We start from the raw sequence: 19,354 nt of genomic DNA on the forward strand, positions 1-19,354 counted from the left end.
GTTCTCACTAGGAAACCTCTGTGGGCTCCCACACCATAGCAGCTGTAGTTGCTTGCACTGGGCCAGTGGCAGGCTGGGCCTGTCAACATTCAGTCATTGACAGAATAGAGGCTCACGCCCTCCCTAAGGAACTTTATTATTGGCTGTTGTTGATGGCTTCTGAGAGAGGGTCATTGGTGTAATCACTGCTTCTTTCTCTGTGCTCCAGTAGATAGCTGTATGCCCATGCTCACATGGACTGCTCTGATTACACTCAGTGGGAAGCAAGATAAAACAAAAGATATGAAAGTGAGAGGGGACTGACGGAAAGAGGACGGGTTAATGAAGATGGGAGGGACAGTGAAAGACTGGAAGTGTGATTAGGATGCATTACATACATGTATAGAATTGTCAAAGATTAAATTTAATCTTACAAAGATAATTTGAAAGGTAACACATGATGTGGAACAATCTTTGTATACTGTAAATATGTATTCTCTCATTGTTAATAAAAAGCTGATTGGCTGATAGCTAGGCATGATTTTCAAGGCAGAGGGAATGCTGGGAAGAAGGAGAGCAAAGTAAGTCACCAGACAGACAGAAAGGAAGCTGGACATGCAGGAGAGGTAAAAAGCCATGAGCCTCAGAGCAGCATATAGATTAATAGAATTAGGTTAATTTAAGGTGCAAGAGCCAGTTAGTAATAAGCCTGGGCTATTTATAATTAATGGCTGAGCATTTACAACTAATAAGTCTCTGAGTGGTTATTTGGGAAGCAGCTGGAGGAACAGAGCTGATTGCAGTCTGATGAAAAACTTCACTTACAAACACACACAAATCCCAAACCAAAACACCAGTGGTGCTAACTTCAGCTATCAGCCAAGCCAATGAGTAATAAAGTGAAGTCACTATTTTAGTACTCAGAAAAAACATGACCACATGGACTTTCCTGAGATTTGATGCAGAGACTTGTTGACAGAACAGAGAGATAGGAAAGTGAACTTTATATAAGAGAAACAGATGATTAGGAAGATGCATACTTGAGTGTATTTTATATACTGAAGATGGTAATATGCTGGAGGGCAGAAGCAGACAAGAGGTGGGCAAGATACAAACTCACCTGGTAACTGGGAAACTTCTTGATTTGACCATTACTTAGCCTTTCCTCAGTTGAAAGACTACTGATATCATGCCAAGGAATTCTGTTTTCACTGAAGGAGAGCCAGATAAAATTTCTGGAGAATTTTAGTTTTGGGGCAGTGATTAACCCCTTTGTCAACCCTCTATCTCCAAAAATATTTGCATTACAATTCATGATAGTAGCATAAATTACATTTATGAAGTAGCATCGAAAATAATTTTATGCTTGGAGGGTCACCACACCATGAGGACTGTATTAAAGGGTCTCAGTGTTAGGAAGGTTGAGAACCACTGCTTTAAAGACTGAATTTTAAGAAAAGACTTTTTGTTAGTGTGGAGATCACTGGCTGAGTGTGGCAGCAGAAGGAATTCTAGTAGCACTTACAGGCAGCCTGGTAAGCCTTGGACACAGAATAGAGACAAATATGTTATAAGAGGGACACAGACAAGCAGACGTTCTGATGCACATGGACATTGATCTTGCTTTGTTGATGAAGGAGGAGCTTCCAAAGAGGGTGGCAGAATGTTACAGACATGAAGGAAGTATTGAGGTGTGGGCATCCAGTGCAGAGGAATGGGATAATAAAAGGGCATAAACACGTCTGGCATGTTTAGGGGAAAGTAGGTAACTCTGGGTAGGGCACAAAACAAAGGGCTGGCAACATGGGTGGCTGGAGAGAAGGCATCCAGCTGTGAAGCTGTGTAATCCTAGCAACAACCAGCCTTTAGAGACTTCAAAGTAAGAGTGAGACTGATTGGGCTTAGGTGCATCTGGAAAGACCAAAGCCAGTTACATCGTGGAGAATGGATTGGGTCCAGGAAGATGAGATCATCTGGGAAACCATTGTCTGAGTGGTGAACATCTGAACTTAGTAAGGCAGGCAATGGGTGTGGAAAACAAGGAGTGAATGGAGAACAACTTGGATCATGACTGGTGGTGGAGTGTTGAAGTTTCTGATCCCTTTGATGACCTAAGATGGCCATAGCTGGAAGGGAGAGCAGAGCTGCGGGGGGGAGGGGGTGTAACATGGCAAGTGGAGGCAACTCTGGCTTGGGACATTATAAGCATATCAAGTATCTATCACAATAAAATAAATGACCCCAAATACAAAGGCAAACAACCCTCCACTTTATTACCTGTGAGATGGCATGTCTTCATCCTATGCAAAGCTTCAGTGTAAAGATGAGAGGTGACTAGGTGGTTAGATCTGGACAATGGGCTATAGGAGCCACTAGTGTACCTATGACCAGGTGGGCAAGATGAGAAGGCTGAACTGAATGAGAACTATGAGGTGAGATGCCCACACATGGCCTTTCCATCACAGCAGCCTCAGGGGAGTAAAGTTTCCACAGAAGTCTGTAGGAACATGTACTGAAAGTGTGCAAAGTGACCTCTTATGACCTGGCCTTTGATGTCTCAAACTATTGTTTCTGACTTACTTTGTCTAAATAATCACAAAGCTTGCAAGATTCAAAGCTTGGGCCCAAAGACTCCATCATTGAATAGGAGTGTCAGAAGGCTCAAGGCAATGTTTTCAAACTGCCACAGAATGTAAGACTGTGAAAGAGGACAGCTAGGAGACAACAAGACTGCAGTCTCCAAAGCTGGAGGAGCCTGGGGTCAATGCAGACACTGGATTCTGCAGACATTACCTTTGTAATGGGGTCAGGGTAGCTGAGTTCTCTGTTACCCACTGTCCCATCTTAACAAGTACAATGGTAAGCTACTTCAAAGGTCAGTGAGGATTTTGTTAAGACATGTAAGGATTCTACTACGGCACCAGACATTGTCCCATTGAATATACTTCAGCAATTACTGTTTACAAAGCACTTCCACACACATTATCTCATTTATTTCTCACCAGATACATCTGTTATAGCTGTTCAAATTACCATCATGTAACAGATGAAGAATTGTAACCCAGAGCGGTCAGGTAACATTTTGAATGTCACACAGCTAGGAACTGGTAGAGTGGAAACTTGCTTTTCTGCTTCCACAGAGTCAACTCTTCCCATAGCTATGAAGCTGTTCCCCATATAGGAGCATGCTTTGAGTTCAGTCCTTCACCCATACACACTGTGGGACAGCCTCCCGGCAAAGGCACTATGTCGCTGGCATTTATGTTGTTCTCCCGGGAGATGCCACTGAAGCTACCCCTATCTCACCCACCACAGGCATGTCTGAAATGTATTAGATGATTTGACAACTGTAACAGCGGGTATGTGCCTGCAGGCACCCAGCCTCTGTGCTTGAAATATAGGGACTGCCGCTTTTGTTCTGGAATGGAAGGAGTGGGTAAGGCCTTTTCTCCATGGCTAAAAGGAACATGAGATAGTCTTTCCCTTGAAAACTGTGCAAGAGAATATACCAGGCCCAGCTGTGCCTGCCCAGGACAGCGCTAGGATTGCTGAATAAAAACAGCCATGACTTTTTCTGTGACCAACAAAGCTCTTGCTTCCTGGGAGTTCTGTCTATGTCTACCCTCCCCATCTCAGCCTGCCTCACTTTTCTATTCAGGGTAGAGGGTTCAAAATCAGACAAAGAAATATTCAAACAGTGACATGTTACTTCTTGCTTCCTGACCAGCCTAAAACACTGACACATCTGTGGGAATATTCATCTACTGACCCGTCAGACCCTGCAAATGCCCGCCAAGGAGTAGCATGTCTTCTGCTCTCCATTAAAGGTCACCCTCCAGGCTCTGAGGAATTTTTCCTGAATCATGAAGAAGGAAGAGATCAAATTCCTGTCATAACACACTTCAGAAAGTAAGGAGTAGTTAGAAATTCCCATTCATCTGAGGAATCTTTGAAAATCCTGCCTTGGGTGGAGTGACATTTTCTAACAATGACAACAGTGAGGCTGGCAGGCAGCCCTGGGTGGAGCCAGAGAACCAAGAACACTGTCCCTCTGGGTGTCTGTGTCTCAAGACTTCCAGGAAGTTCCTGAGAACAGCGGGAACTCTGTCCTGGCTTGGGGATCACCCCACCCCCAGGCTTCCTTTGCAACAATACCACAACAGAACTTTGTTCTAGAAGGAGCCCAGTGGGGCCTCTTCACCTTGCCACAGCTCTGGAATCTTTGGGCAGAACTTCTCACTGACTGGAGTTCCCAACAAGTTTACTCGATGCCTGCTCAGTACAGAACTAGAGGGATAGTAGTTTTGGATGTTAAAACCAAATCTATCCTATTAATTGTGCACCAATAGGTCTGCACTTCCAATTTACTAGTTTTTATATATTTTAATCACCAAAATGACTAATAACCACAATACAACTTAAAAGGAATTATCAAAGCATTTTTTAATTCACAATGCATAATTTCCACAATACCCTCTTCCCCTTATGAAAATATAATTTCAATTTTATAAAAATTTAGCTGGCAATATAGATACATAATAAAGAAGTATAGATCTATTGCTCTGTGCTGTGGTGAAGTCACCAACTGTGCTTGAAATAAGATGAAAGAACATCACATTACTTTAAACTAGGATCATCCTCCATGGCTCTCAATAACTCCAGCATTGTTTTCTGAATGCTATAATGTGAAACACCAGCATGACCCTGATGCACAAGCTACCCAGGAGCCTGAGAATGCAAATATTGCTTTAGAAAAGCAGAAAACAAACACATTTAGTGTGACTTTCCTTTCCTTCAAAACACTCTTTCACCAGAACTAAGGAGTTATTGCTATTATTTAAATAACCACCACTTTAATTTGCTGATTAAAATTTGCATGGAGGAACTGGTGACATGTCACAGAACCCATTTCACAAAACTGTCCTCTGACCTCCACACATGTGTTGTGGCAAGTTAGGGCACACACACACACACACACACACACACACACACACACACACACACACAAATAGTAAAATAAAACTTTTCCATAAGATCCTGACTGCAAAGACAGAATAATTAAATTCCATGTCTTCTGACTTGCAAATCAAACAGTGTTGGGAATAGGCAAAAAGCACCTTGTCCTAAGTGCTGTCATTTTTACTTCAGACTCCATTTTATCTGTAGGGTGAAAGTTCAGGATTCTAAGCCCTGTGGGAGCTAGGAAATTTCCAATGGCTGACCCACCTCCTCCGTAAACCATAAAACAGTCGGTATATACCTTTAGTTCTCTAGAAACATCATGGCTGTTCCTAACAACGGAAGGAACAAAAGAATCTAATTGGTTGGACTGACAAGCTTGCATTGTAAGTCACTTGACAATGATGGAACACTTAAGGAAAGCCCTTAATCTTTGATTTCTGATTGGTGAAAATTGTAACTGTTATTAGCAACAAATGTTTGTGGGTTTTATGCTTAAATACTTGCTTCACCTGGCATTTAGGGTCACAGTTCAGCTCCTGAGTGTAGATGAACAGTCTTATTAAATAAGAAACACAGAACCAAATGCCTAGCTAAAAGCCCAAGAGGTCAGAGCAATAGCTAAGAGCTAAAAACCCTTTCTTACCCTTCACTGCTGCTGCTGTCCTTACCCTCAGTAAGAGACCTACTTTGTGTGTCTGTCCTTTTATTGACTTTCTGTTCTGCCTTCTCATTGGTTATAAACCCAACCACATGACCTCCTCATCACTGCCTGTCTATACAGACCTCCAGGTCTTCTATGGTTGGTATTGAGATTAAAGGCGTGTGTCTCCATGCTGGCTGTATCCTTGAACACCAGAAATCTGCCTAGCTCTGCCTCCCAAGTGCTGGGATTAAAGGAGTGCACCATCACCGCCCAGCTTCTGCTATTAGCTCTGACCCCCAGGCAACTTTATTTATTAACATACAAATAAAATCACATTTCAGTACAAATGAAATATCACCATACCTGAGTCTGTTCTGTGGCCTTGATAGGTCAGCACCAGCTTTCCTTCTTCTTTTGTGCTGTCCTGCATTAAACCTTACTTTGCAGTAACTTCTTGTGTCTGCTTGGGTTGATTCAGACCCTCAGACCACAGCAACACTATTTCAAATCAACTGCCTTTCATCTTTCTTAGTCCTTTTATCAATCATAACTTCAACAGAGATACTATATCATTCTTGCTTTATGAAGTAGAAACCAATGTTTACATAGGACAGGATCTGCTCTATGGATGCCCTACTGTCTAAACTGTACTTTTTAGCATTTGGTTGTACTAGATCTAAGCTGCATTTCCAGTGATTCTCAGAAAGTTTACTAATTACCTGAGAAGGGGTTACAGTTATATGATAGATGTCAAATGTCTGCAAGTGCAGGCAACTGATGTTACACACACACACACACACACACACACACACACACACACACACACACACACATACAGAGAGAGAGAGTATGTGTACCTACCATGTGCACATTCTGGGTTCAATCTTGACTGTTGTAACAAGAAAAAGAGGAGGGGGAGCAGGAGGCGAAGTAGTAGTAGTCGTAACCAGTAGAACAAACCAGGTATTCACATTTTTGTCTCTTTAGACCATGCTATATATATCATTTCACTTTAAATCTGCATCAGAAAAAAAATGTGACATAAGCCTAAGCTTGACTGTAGTCACCTTTCAAACATATAGCATGCAACAGAGTTGTAATTCTCTTTCTTTTATTTTTCACTTGGTAAATAAATAAAAGTAAGATAAGAGTACTAAATTTTGCATAAAGATTCCATGATAATACATGTCAATACCCTTCCTGAGTCTCACTGTCTTCCTTGCTCCATACCTTTCATGTTTTGGTATGCACAGCATTTCAATGCCCTGTTTACCCCCTGGTCAGCAAAAAGCATTCTAGTTTTTGCTCACCAGAATATTTAATAAAAAAATTAAATGTTATCCACCCTCCCCCAACCCCCACTTTTTTGGCAAGGCCTCATTCTAGCCCAAGCTGACCTGGGACTCACCCATAGCTCAGGCTGAACAGGAACTAACAGTGATTTTCTCACCTTAGCCTCTCAAGTGTTAGATTACAAGCATGAGCTTTGAATTAGAACCACACTATATCCAGTGATGGGGAAATCTGGCTGGAGCCAGAGTCTTCAGGAGAATACAGATACAGTATTTAATGCCCAGCACTGGGAATGACCAACTAGTATTGGGGCTAGCATTCAAAACTACATGCCTGAAGGACAACCCACAACATCTATGACCTGAATCATAAAGGATTACCCAGAAATGAGGGTAAGAATCTGTGATCTGTCCTCACAAATGACTTCTTGGGAGGTTGGTGGGCACCTGGGAGCCAGGACTGATGCCAGCCAGTGAGACTGCGTTCTGACTCTAGATCTCATCCAGGTCTCTGTTCTTCACATTTCTTTTTTCATTAAGAAAAATTTTTAGTCATTTTACATACCAATCAAAGATCCCCCTCTTTCCTCCTCGTGCTCCTACAGCCTCCACCCCCCCAATCCACCCCCCATTCTCTCCTACAAGAAAGTTACTCCCCATGGGGAGTTAGCAGAGCCTGGTACATTTAGTGGAGGCAGGTCCAAGCCCCTCTCCATTGCCTCAAGGCTGTGCAAGGTGTCCCATCACAAGTAGTGGGCTCCAAAAAGCCTGCTCGTGTATCAGGGCTGGATTCCAATCCTACTGCCAGAGGGTTTCTTAAGCAGATCAAGCTACACAACCGTCTTACCATGCAGAGGGCCTAATTCTGTCCCATGCAGGCTCCACAGCTGTGGATCTAAATTTCGTGAGTTCCCACTAGTTTGGTTTGGTTGTCTCTAGGTTTCCCCATCATGATCTTGTTGCCCTTGCTCATAGAATCCCTCTTCTCTCTTTTTGACTGGACTCCTGGAGCTTGGCCTGGTGTTTGGTTGTGGATCTCTGCATCTGCTTCCATCACTTACTGTAGAAAGAAAGGCTCTATGATGACAGTTAGGGTAGTCACCAATCTGATTATTGGCATAAGCCAGTTCAGGAACCCTCTCTACTATTGCTAGTAGTCTAGGCTGAGGTCATCCTTGGGGATTCCTGGGAACTTCCCTAGCACTTAGTTTCTCCCTACCCCCATAATGTCTCCCTCTATCATGGTATCTCTTTCATTGCTCTCCCACTCCATCCCTGTTCCAGCTCAACCATCCCATTCCCCCATGTCCTCATCCCCCATCCTCTACCTTCCATTGTTCAACCCTCACCCCCAGTTCACTCATGGAGATCTCATCTATTTCCCCTTCCCAGGGCTATCCATGTGTCCCTCTTAGGGTCCTCTTTGTTAGCTAGCTTCTCTGAAGCTGTGGGTTATAGTCTGGTTATCCTTTGCTTTACATCTAGTATCTACTTATGAGTGAGTACATACCATGTTTATCCTCCTGAGTCTGGGTTACCTCACTCAGGATATTTTCTGGTTCCTTCCATTTGCCTGCAAATTTCATGATGTCATTATTTTTCACTGCTGAGTAGTACTCTATTGTGTATATGTACCACATTTTCTTGGTCTTATCAGGGCTCTTGTTCCAATCAGAGCTGGTGGATTCTGTGTCTCCAGAAGCCTCTCTTGGTCCAATGAGAGCTCTTTGTCCAATGAGAGCTGGTAGGTTCTATATCTCAGGAAGCCAATGGGGTAGCAGGGAGATGGGTAGGTTTGGGGTAGGGCATGGGTCTTGTAGATTGCAGGGTCCAGAGGGGGTTTTGGTGGGGGAGTCTGCTGCAGTAGTCTTCCCTGCTGGCTGGCAACTGGGGCAGATATGGGTGGGGGTTTCTAGGGACTGGTTGTGTCTCAGGGTCTAGGTCCTAGAGGCAGAGAACTCTGGGTGGTAGAAGAGTCACTCACCTCTTGGTCCAATGGGAGCTGGCAGCTTCTGTGGGCGATTTGGTGGGGGGGGGGCTGACTGCAAAAGTCTTCCCTGCTAGCCAGCAACTGGGGCAGCTGTTCTTCACATTTCTTTGTCTTTATTTAATACCCAGCACCAATCTAACAGGTCAGCTTTGTCTCAACCTCCGCAGAGCTAGGACTATTTTACATCATTTGATTGCATTTCTTTACTTCTATGTTTTCATTCTCCCTTAACCAAAATTGCCTCACTTCCCCCCTTGTCTCCATTGTTCAGCTTTCTATGGCCCACATTGAATGCCAAAATGTTGTTGGTTGTTTTTTACTCTTTTGGCTCTTTGGTCTTTGGCTCTTTTGGGGGCCTGCTACCCAGCTCCCAAATAAATCACACACAGAGAGACTTATTATTATTTATACATGTCCAGCCTTAGCTTGGCTTGTAGCTTACCAGCTTTTCTTAAATTATCCCAGCTACCTTTTGCCTCTGGACTTTTTCTTTTTCTTACTTCTGTATATCTTACTTTCACTCTTACTCTGTGGCTGGCTGTGTGCCTGGATGGTTGGCTCCTATTGTTCTCCACTCCTTGTTCTCTTGCCCTTTCTTCTTTTGCTTCCAGATTTCTCCTTCTATTTACTCTCTCTGCCTATCAACCCCACCTATCTTTTCTCTTGCCTCGCCATTGGCCATCCAGCTCTTTATTACACCATCAGGTGTTTTAGACAGGCAAAATAACACAGCTTCACAGTATTAAACAAATACAACATCATTAAACAAATGCTCCACAGCATAAACAAATATAACATGTCTTAATATTCTACAATGCCCCCCCATCCTTCCTTCCATTGATTTTCACTGTACATTTTTAAATTTTTTATTTTATGTGCATAGTTGTTTTGCATGTATATTTGTTTGTCACATGTGTGTCTAATACACATGGAGGCTAGAATAGGGCACTAGATCTCCCTGAACTGGAGTCACACATGATTGTGAGTCAACATGTAGGGACTGAGAACTGAACCTGAGTCTCTGGAATAACAGCTGAGTCTCTTCACTGCTGAGCCATCTCTCAGCACCTATACTATGATTTAATTGAAAATGTTTTCTATACCTTTAGCATGAAATTATTCTTCTATATTCACAATTTGTAAATTTGTCAGTTTTTCCCAGTGTCACATAGCTCTTGAGTGTTCTGTTTCCCCTTTCCTACTGATTTATATTTGTCATTGTCCAAATCCTCTACCTTGCCTTTAAGCCTTGGTAGTCTATCCTCCCCTTGATTTACTCTATTAGTGAGGCTTTCTGTAGAACTCATTTTTGATTTATTGAATATTAAATTCCAATGCTTCAGGGTTCTTTTTTAGTAGTTCTCTTTATTGAACCCTACTTTCATGATCTGTATTGACTTCCTTATTTCAATCAGCTTTTTAATCTTCTCTTGGAATACACTGGGAAATATATTGTGTCATCATTTATTTGAACTTTATTTGATCATTCTTTTGAATTCTTTGCCTGGCATTTCATCTAATTTACTCTCTTGGGAGGTTGTAATGGCTAGTTGTATGTTAACTTGATGCAAGCTATAGTCATATGAGGGAGGAACCCTCAATTGATAAATTGCCTTCATAAGATTGGGCTGTAGGCAAGCCTGTAAGGCATTTTCTTAATTAATGATGCACACACAGCCCATTGTGAGTGGTGCCACCCCTGAGCTGAGCAAGTCACAAGGGGCAAGCCAGTAAGCAGCACTCCTCCATGGCCTCTGCATCAGCTCCTGACTCCAGATTCGTGCCCTGCTTGAGTTCCTGACCTGACTTCCTTTGATGAGGAACAGTGATGGGACGTGTAAGCAAACAAACCTCTTCTTTCCCATGTTGCTTTTAGTTATAGTGTTTCATCACAGCAATAGAAACACTAACTAATACTGAGGTCACTACTGTGGGTTAGTAATTTTTGGAGGAGTCATAGTGCGTGCCTTGATTTTTTCTTGTATTTCTGTGTTGGACCTTCTGTATCTGGGCTTAGGTCATTGGTTATATGTCCTTTTAAAAAATCACCCACATTCTTTCAGTGAAGGGTTTGCAATGTTTAGGATATAGTGTTGTGTGGTATCCACTAAAGATAACTACTTGGACATGGGTTTAAGTCTTTATTAGCCAGCCAGAGACTACACTGGGTGTTTGGAATCCCAGTGTAACCCCAAGTCTTCCTCAGGGTGAGCTTTTAAGCACAAAAACCATATACTGAGTTGACATGCCTCAGTTAATAAGAACAGTTAGCCAGAAGCAGAACTACAGAAGCCAAAAGGCAAGGTTCATACATTTAGAGATGTTCCTATAACTGAGGACTTTGATGGATTAAGTCTTTGTTTTCATTTTGGCAGGTATGCTGTCTATGAGCTGACATCCATCAAGAAGTCAACTGTGCTAAGCTCTGGGGGCCTGTTATAGTCATAGAGTGAAGGTATTGTTTTCCTCCCCTGGATAAGCATTGGAAGCATGAGGCTCTCCTCTAAGAGTGGAGCACTCTCTGCAAAAACAATCACTATCGAGTTGAAGACCCACTATGAAAAGGCAATAATATTCAAATAAAAACATGGAAAAAAGGAAATTACTGACCAATCTCCCTAATGAACATGGCTGCAAAAACTCTCAATTAATACCTGTAAAACAGATTCAAGAACATATCAAAAATGTCATTCACCATGATCAAATTAAGTTCATTCCAGAGATGCAAGGATGGTTCAAGATATGCAAATCAATAAATGTAATACATCACATAATGCACTCAAGAGCTGAAATCACATATTCATATCAATAGACACCAAAAAGGGTTTTGACAAAATCCAATAGCCTTTTCTGAAAAAAGCCTTGAAATATACCAGGAATAAAAGGACCATATCTCAACATAATAAAGCTCCATATGACCACCCTAGACTACATTATAGTAAATATAAAAAAATTCAAGGCATTTCCATTAAAACCAGGAACAAGACAAAGTTTCTTCTTATCCAATGTTATTTTGCAGATACGATTCTATACACAAGACACCCTATAGACTCCACTAGAAAAGTCTTAGAACTGATAAACTCTTTCAGCGAAAATAAACAAGAAATGAAATTTGCATGTAAAAATCAGTAGCCTTCGATAAAGTGGATGCTACAAAAACATGAGAACACCCATGTAAAAGCCAGTCCCATTGGCATGTATCTGTCACCCCAGTACTGTGAGCATGAGAGGTGGGTGGGGCAGAGCCAGCCAGAGCTGCAGATTGGCAAGCAGAGGACATGCATGTGGACACAATGGGAAAAAGACCCAGCTCCTGCAGGCTGTCCTGTCACTGCCACACACACACTGTGCAAAGAGCTTGCATGCTCATGAAATTGGAAGAATTCATATTACAAAATAACTACCCTTCTAAAAGAAATCTATGGATTCAGTACAATCCCTGTCAAAATTCCAGAGCCATTCTTCAAAAAAAGGAAAAAAGGTCTTTAAATTCATATGGAGCACAAAAGATCACAGACAGATAAAGCAATCCTGAGAAAAAAAGAACAGTGTTGGAAATACCACCATACCTGATTTCAATTTATACTACAGAGCTACAGTAGCAAGAAAGCTAGTGTTGGTACAAAACAGACTTGTAGATCAATGGAACAGGACAGAAGACACAGAGAAAAACCCATGCAGCCATAGTCACTTGATTTTTGACTAAGATGTCAAAATATATGAAGAAAATCATAGTATACAAATTAGTCGGCTTTAGAAAGACAAGTATTTTACCTTTTCTGTCATTTCTGTCAGGTGTAGTAGCACAGGTCTATAATCCCAACACTCAGGCACCTAAAATAGAAGGGTCACAAATTCAAAGCTAGCCTTGGTTACACAGTGACTCTCAGGCCAGCGAAGCCTACACGAAAAAACCTGTCTCAACTTTAAAATGAGATTGTTCATACACAGTATTGGTAAGGGTGAGAGGGAATAATTTGCTGTAATCTAGAAGCAACCTTTCAGAAGGGCAATTCTATAAAACTTGTCAGCTTTGTAAATTCACTCTACCATTTGCTCTATTTCTCTTCATAGAAACAACTACAAGTAATCAGTGACTCTTTTAAGAACTCCACTTGCTACACTTACATAAAGTGCAAATAATTGAAGAAAACTTCAATGTTCTGTAGCAGGGAACTCAAAATGCCTCATGATATAATTTGAATACTGTATATTCAAAACAAAGCTAGATCTTTGCTCCAATTTTGTTTAATTTTTTTTATAGTGACTTGGATTTATTTAATACCTTTACATTTTAAGAAACCAAGAAGTCTGCTGTGTTATTTATTGCCTCTCTTGTGTATGAAATGACTTCATAAACAAAACCTGAATAATGACAATATTAAGAGACATGATAACAAGAAAGAGGGAAAACTACAGGCAACTAGTGACTGCTGAGAGAGAGGAAATTAGCCCCTCCCAGGAATGAGCAATCAGCCCCCAAATCATATACACTTGACAAAATAGCCTCATTAGAATGTATTTACATGTTTGTCTGAGTGTGTGTGTGTGTGTGTGTGTGTGTGTGTGTGTGTTTGTAACAATAATAAAGCAAAAGAGACTAACAATTTGAGAGTGGGGGACATGAGAGGCTTTGGAGGGAAGAAAGAGAAGAAGGAAGTGATGTAATTAAATTTTAATTAAAATGTAAATAAATAAAATAATTGAATAATAAAAATTATACTCAAAGAAATTCCAGCTTTATTTCCATCATCAACTCATAGTTTTATATTTAGGAGGCATATTACAATGTGGCTTGCCTGTAATCCAACTTACTGAGGAGGCTGAGCCAGACAACTCACAAGTACAAGGCTAGTCTAGCAGCACAGTGAGACCTTGTCTTAAAGGGGGAAAAAACTGAAATTTTATATTTATCTTGAAACCACAAGTTCACCTTATGATCTCTTTGCTTACCTGACATTCACTTCTGACTCTCTCCATGACTGTGTCTCACTCACTTCTCATTTCCAGATAACTATTCTCATGAATAAATTTGGCCTGTAGTGGTGATTGCCCAAAATAAAACAGTATATGCTCACCAGGGAAAGGGCTGGCAGTCCCCAGAATAACACAGAGTGAAAGAAAGTCAGGCAGACTTACCCTCTGCCACCTTACAGTGACTGTGTGCTTACATATCCCTCAGCCAGGCCTGCCACTTCTTAGTTATTTGCAATGAGGCCCATGAAACTGGAATATTCTAGAAGAAGCATTACTCACACACCAGGGTTTATGTCAGATTGTTTTTTCTTAGGGGAAAAGGCACTGCTTCCAGGACCACCATGAGGCACACACCAGGTCTCCACACAGGGATTTGGTGAGAGGCCCAGTAAGCCTCCTGTCTTCACTACTCAACCTCCATTCAACACTCTCTGTTTTCCAGACACCCACTCTCCTAGCCAAGTCTCTAATGAGAGGATAGACTCTTGTGCTTATAGAAGATAATTCATTAGAACTTGTGGTATGCTTATTTCCTTATAAAGGAGACTTATGACAATGCCCACCTCAGACTGTGGTATGTTGATAAATGTTTTGGGGTTTTGTTTTTGGTTTTTTGAGTTTGGGTTGGTTACTTAGTTGGTTTTCTGACACAGGATTTCTCTGTGTAGCCCTGGCTATCCTGGATCTCTGTAAACCAGGTTGGCCTGGAACTCAGCTCCTCCTGCCTCTGCCTCCTGAGTGCTGGGATTAATCTCAATTGTCAACTTGATCAGATCTAGAATTTCCCTGTTAATAGGCCTCTGGGCATGCCTACGGAGAATTATCTCAAGTTGTTTCACTGAAATAGGAAGACTTTTCCTACTGTAGGTGGCTTCATCCCCTGGATTGAGATCTTGGAATGCATAAAAAGGAAGTAAACTTCCCAAAATGAACATGCCTTCATCACTCTCTGTTTTTTTTCCATTTATTTCTTTTTTAAAATTTTCCAACATAATATTTTTATTCATTATTTGGGAATTTCACAACATGTACTCTGATCACATTTACTTCCTAGTCCTCCCACATTCACACATACCCTCAACATTATGACCTCCCCCGCACAAAAAAAAAAAAAAAAAAAAAAAAAAAGAGGAAATTTTAAAAAATCCAATTAGTGCTGCCCATATATCCACTGGGGCATGGTCAAATTCCCAGTGGCCAGCCCCTTAAAGAAAACTGAATCCTTCTCCACCCATAACCCCTAAGAGAAGTCACTAGTTGTAGAGGGCTACACTTCAGCATTCTTATCACAGTTCAATGGCTTTCTGTCTAGGCTGTTACTTTTGGGGGAGATAGGGGAAGGGGTTGTCACAGAAGCCTTCTATGTCCCTCTTTCTCAATGGTGAGTCTACAGTCATAGATACAATGCAAAAGTAGCTTCCTTGTCCTTTGCAGTCCATTGGAGAATGGATCATGGACTTCCAGATGGTCTCTAGTGACAGCATGGACCACACACATTCACATATTCTCTGGTATCAGCATGTGCCACCAACTTCAGCATAACATAATCTCCTGTGGCAGTACAAACTATGGATATCAACTTGGATTTAGGCAGGCAGCACAGACTACAGATATCCACATGGCTTTAGGCAGTAACACTGGCCATAGACATCAACATGACCCCCATAAGCACCAGGAACAGGAACCCCAACATAGCCCTTTGTGGCAGCATGGAACAAGGACATCAACATGGCCTCAGGTGGCTGCACAGGCCATTTATAACAATATGGCCCTCAGTGGCAGCATGGTCCATAGATATCCAAATGGCCTTTGGTGGTAACACTGAACATGGACATTAGCATGACCCCCATCTGCAGCATAACTAGGTACCCGAATATGGCCCTTGGAAGCAGTATGGACCACAGGCATCAACATGGCCCCTGGTAGCAGCTCGGCCCATGGATGTCAACATGGATTCAGGCAGCAGAATAGACAACGACATCTGCATGGCCCTCAGGGCAACACTGATCACAGATATCAATACTTCCCTGGCTGCAGCAGTACCACAGACTCCACCATTGCAACCCGGATCATGGACACTAATATGGCCACCATTATGTCTCATCACTCTGTTCCTCCATCTTTCCCACCTCTCTATCATATAATCATTCATCATAGTGGCATTGGAAAATGCAGTGTGTCACACATTTTATGTATATTTTTGCCCAAACAGCTTTACATGCAAATATTCATTGCAATGAATCATTAGCCTGGTTCAAGGTTCCTAGCTTCTGAAACACCACAAATACTGGACCATTGCCAACACTCCTCTTGGATATCCTACTGTTGCCCAGAATCAGGCTGATTCTGCAGTTAGGCAGGGCATCTGGGGGTGATGTCTGCTCCCCAAAGCTCAACCTTTGTGCTTGTAGCCTGCAGGCAGCACCAAGCTCTCTATGTCCCAGTAGGTCAAGCAGCACAGCTACAGCTGCAGCTGCATAGGACCAACTCTACTCAGTAACGGTATTTCTGCAGGACTGGCTCCTCCATATACTCCACCAGCTCATAAATGGAGTATATGTTGGGGTAGATAGACTCAAAGCACTAGATCTGGGCCTGGATGGTAGCCACTCTCTGCTTCTTAACTATGTATAATTAGCCCTGCTGCCTGGACTCCCTGATATGAAGGACTGTACTATTGGTGAAATTATTAAGGTGACTCCATGTAGTTAAAAGGGAGGTTTATTTTGTGGCATAACTTACAAATGAAGGGATAGGCAGATTGTAGGGTCTGGCAAAGGTATGGCGCAGTCCGGTGGTGCTCTCTGGAGAACTCTGCTTGGTCTACCTCCAGCATCCAGGGTCCAGGCACCAAGAGATCCTTCTCATTTGGACCCTGGGTCTTTAGCTTCCTCTCTCGGCCCCAGCTTGTAGGCGTGACTGTTACTGAAGTCTCAATGGGGGTTGGAACTTCCAGGCCAAGGCTGGAATGGCTACCCACTACATCCCCCCCTTTTGTCTAAATAAGAAGGTTCTAACCTAATACAAGACTATATACAAAAAAATGGTTATCAAATATTATCCAGGAGTAATGAGGGATAATGACCTAGGTAAGATGGAATTACAATCAATATAAACAATATCAAGCAAGAAACACATGCTAAAATCCAGGGAACTCTAGAGCGTGGGTAGGTGGCATGTTACAAAGATCATTCCAAAAGGTGTCCTATCCTAAAGAACCTGAGTCTAATACTTAATATATTCTATCTAAGATAATATATATGTTAAGTTGTAACTATAACTGCTAGTCTTCAATCTCATCAAAGACCTGAGAAGGGATATAATAATACCTGAGAAATGAGAGAAGGATGCAAGCAACTTTTGGGAGTCTTGTAAGAGTAGACAGAGACAGCTGGCAGCCTGGAGAGTTACCTAATGTTTCTCAGCATCGTTGGTGCATTCAAATTGGCTACAGGCCTAGAGTATCTGACAGACCATTTTCAAAAGCAGGAATTCTGAAAGACCATCTTACCCTGTCTTGGCAGAGTACAGTGGTCGCTTTCCTTGTGTCCCGCTTGTCCAGAAAGGACAGCATTTGTACTGTCAGCAGCTGAGGCAAGGGCAGTTCTTTGCCCGGTAGGCCATTTTGTACCAAGAAGACAAACTTCCAAATGGAAATGTCTTAGAAGCCCAAATTCTCTCAGGATCAAATTGCCAGGAGCAATTGTGTCTCACATCAACAGAATTCTAAGTTATTTAAATGCCATATTCTCTAGGTCCACGAAGTGTTTGAAGATTACCTGTCCATCCAACCTATGTATCTATAAATCTGGATAACCTAACTAACATAATTATAGAGATGACAAGCATAGGTGACAAGAAATCTATAAGTCTTATCTACCTAGACAAACTAAGGACTAAGGCTTCATGTACACAAGGCAGTCTGTAAGCAAATGTACAGTAAAAGAACAATGATTTTAAAATTGTGACAATACACAAGATATCTTTAACAGAGGTAGGAATGTATAGTGCAATATGCAATATGATAATAATCATAAATATATATCAGTATACAGAATATCTTAAACAGAAGTAGATCATACATACAGTATGACAGATATAAATTTACATTTGTATCAATATACAAATATTTCAAATAAGAGTAAAAATATGTGTACATTATAACAAACATAGTTCTGTATTTGTATCAATATACAAATTATCTTAAACAGGAATATATAAAGTATATTTGTATCAACATATAAGAATTCATTACAGTATAAATTATCTAAGGCTGCTATTTTACTAAATTTGTTTACTACTGTATACAATAGTCTACCATAATATATTATACCTATCCATTCCATTTCTTCTTTTCCCTTTTTTTTTTTTTGAGACATATTTTCTTTCCTTAAGGAGAGTACTGAGTTTAATAGTTTTGAACTGTGAGCCAAAAAAAGCCCTCCCTCCCTTAAGTTGCTTTTGTCAGAATGTTTTTATCATAGTCAAATAAAGAAAAGAGAATTTGATGCTACAGGAATCTCATGTTTCCCACTTCCACATCCTTCTGTTTATGTTTTCCCACACAAAACGCTGCCTCCCTATCTGTTTTGCTTGCAAAACTATCAGTGTTCTGATGTCTCTACTTCCAGCACGTCTTCTCTTCCCTTCTACCTCTCTGTGACTAGCTACCTCCATGCACACTAATAAGCATTCAGATGACTTCTATGCAGTATTTATTTGCTTCTCCTTGCTATGCTAACAAATAAACCAAATATGAGTATTGGTGGAAGTATTAAGGCAACTCTATGTATTTAAAAGGGAGGTTTACTTTGTGGGGTAACTTACAAGTAAAGGGATAAGTTAAAGGGTCCAGGAAAGGTGTAGTGCAGTCAGTGGTGTTCTCTGGAGAACTCTGCTTGGTCTCCCTCCTGCATCCAGGATCCAGGAACCAAGAGAGCCAGCACATCTGGATCTCACATCTTAAGGGCTCCCTCTCAGCCCTGCCTCATAGGTGTGGAAGCCTCAATGAGGGTAGTACTTCCAGGCCAAAGTTAGAACAGCTACCCACTACATCTCCCCCTTGTTTGATTATATCAAACAAGAGACACATACTACGATCCAAAGAAGTCTGGAGCACAGGTAAATGGCGTGTTACAAAGATCATTCCAAAAGGTGTCGTATCCTAAAGAACCTGAATCTAATACTTAATATGTTCTAGCTAAGATAGAAGATTGTAACTGTAACTGTTAAGTCTTCAATCCCATCAAAGACCTGAGAAGGGATTTAATAATACCTGAGAAAGAAGTACACAAGCAATTTTCAGGAGCCTTGCCAGAGTAGACAGAGACAGCTGGCAGCCTGGACAGTCACCTAATGTTTCTCAGCATTGCTGGTGCATTTAAATTGGCTACAGGCCTAGAGAATCTGACAGACCATTTTCAGAAGCAGGAATTCTGAAAGACCATCTTACCCTGTCTTGGCAGAGTTCAGTAGTCACTTTTCCTTGTGTCCCACTTGTTCAGAAAAAGA

Source organism: Onychomys torridus, chromosome 10 (assembly GCF_903995425.1).
Source record: "Onychomys torridus chromosome 10, mOncTor1.1, whole genome shotgun sequence".
NCBI lineage: Eukaryota > Metazoa > Chordata > Mammalia > Rodentia > Cricetidae > Onychomys > Onychomys torridus.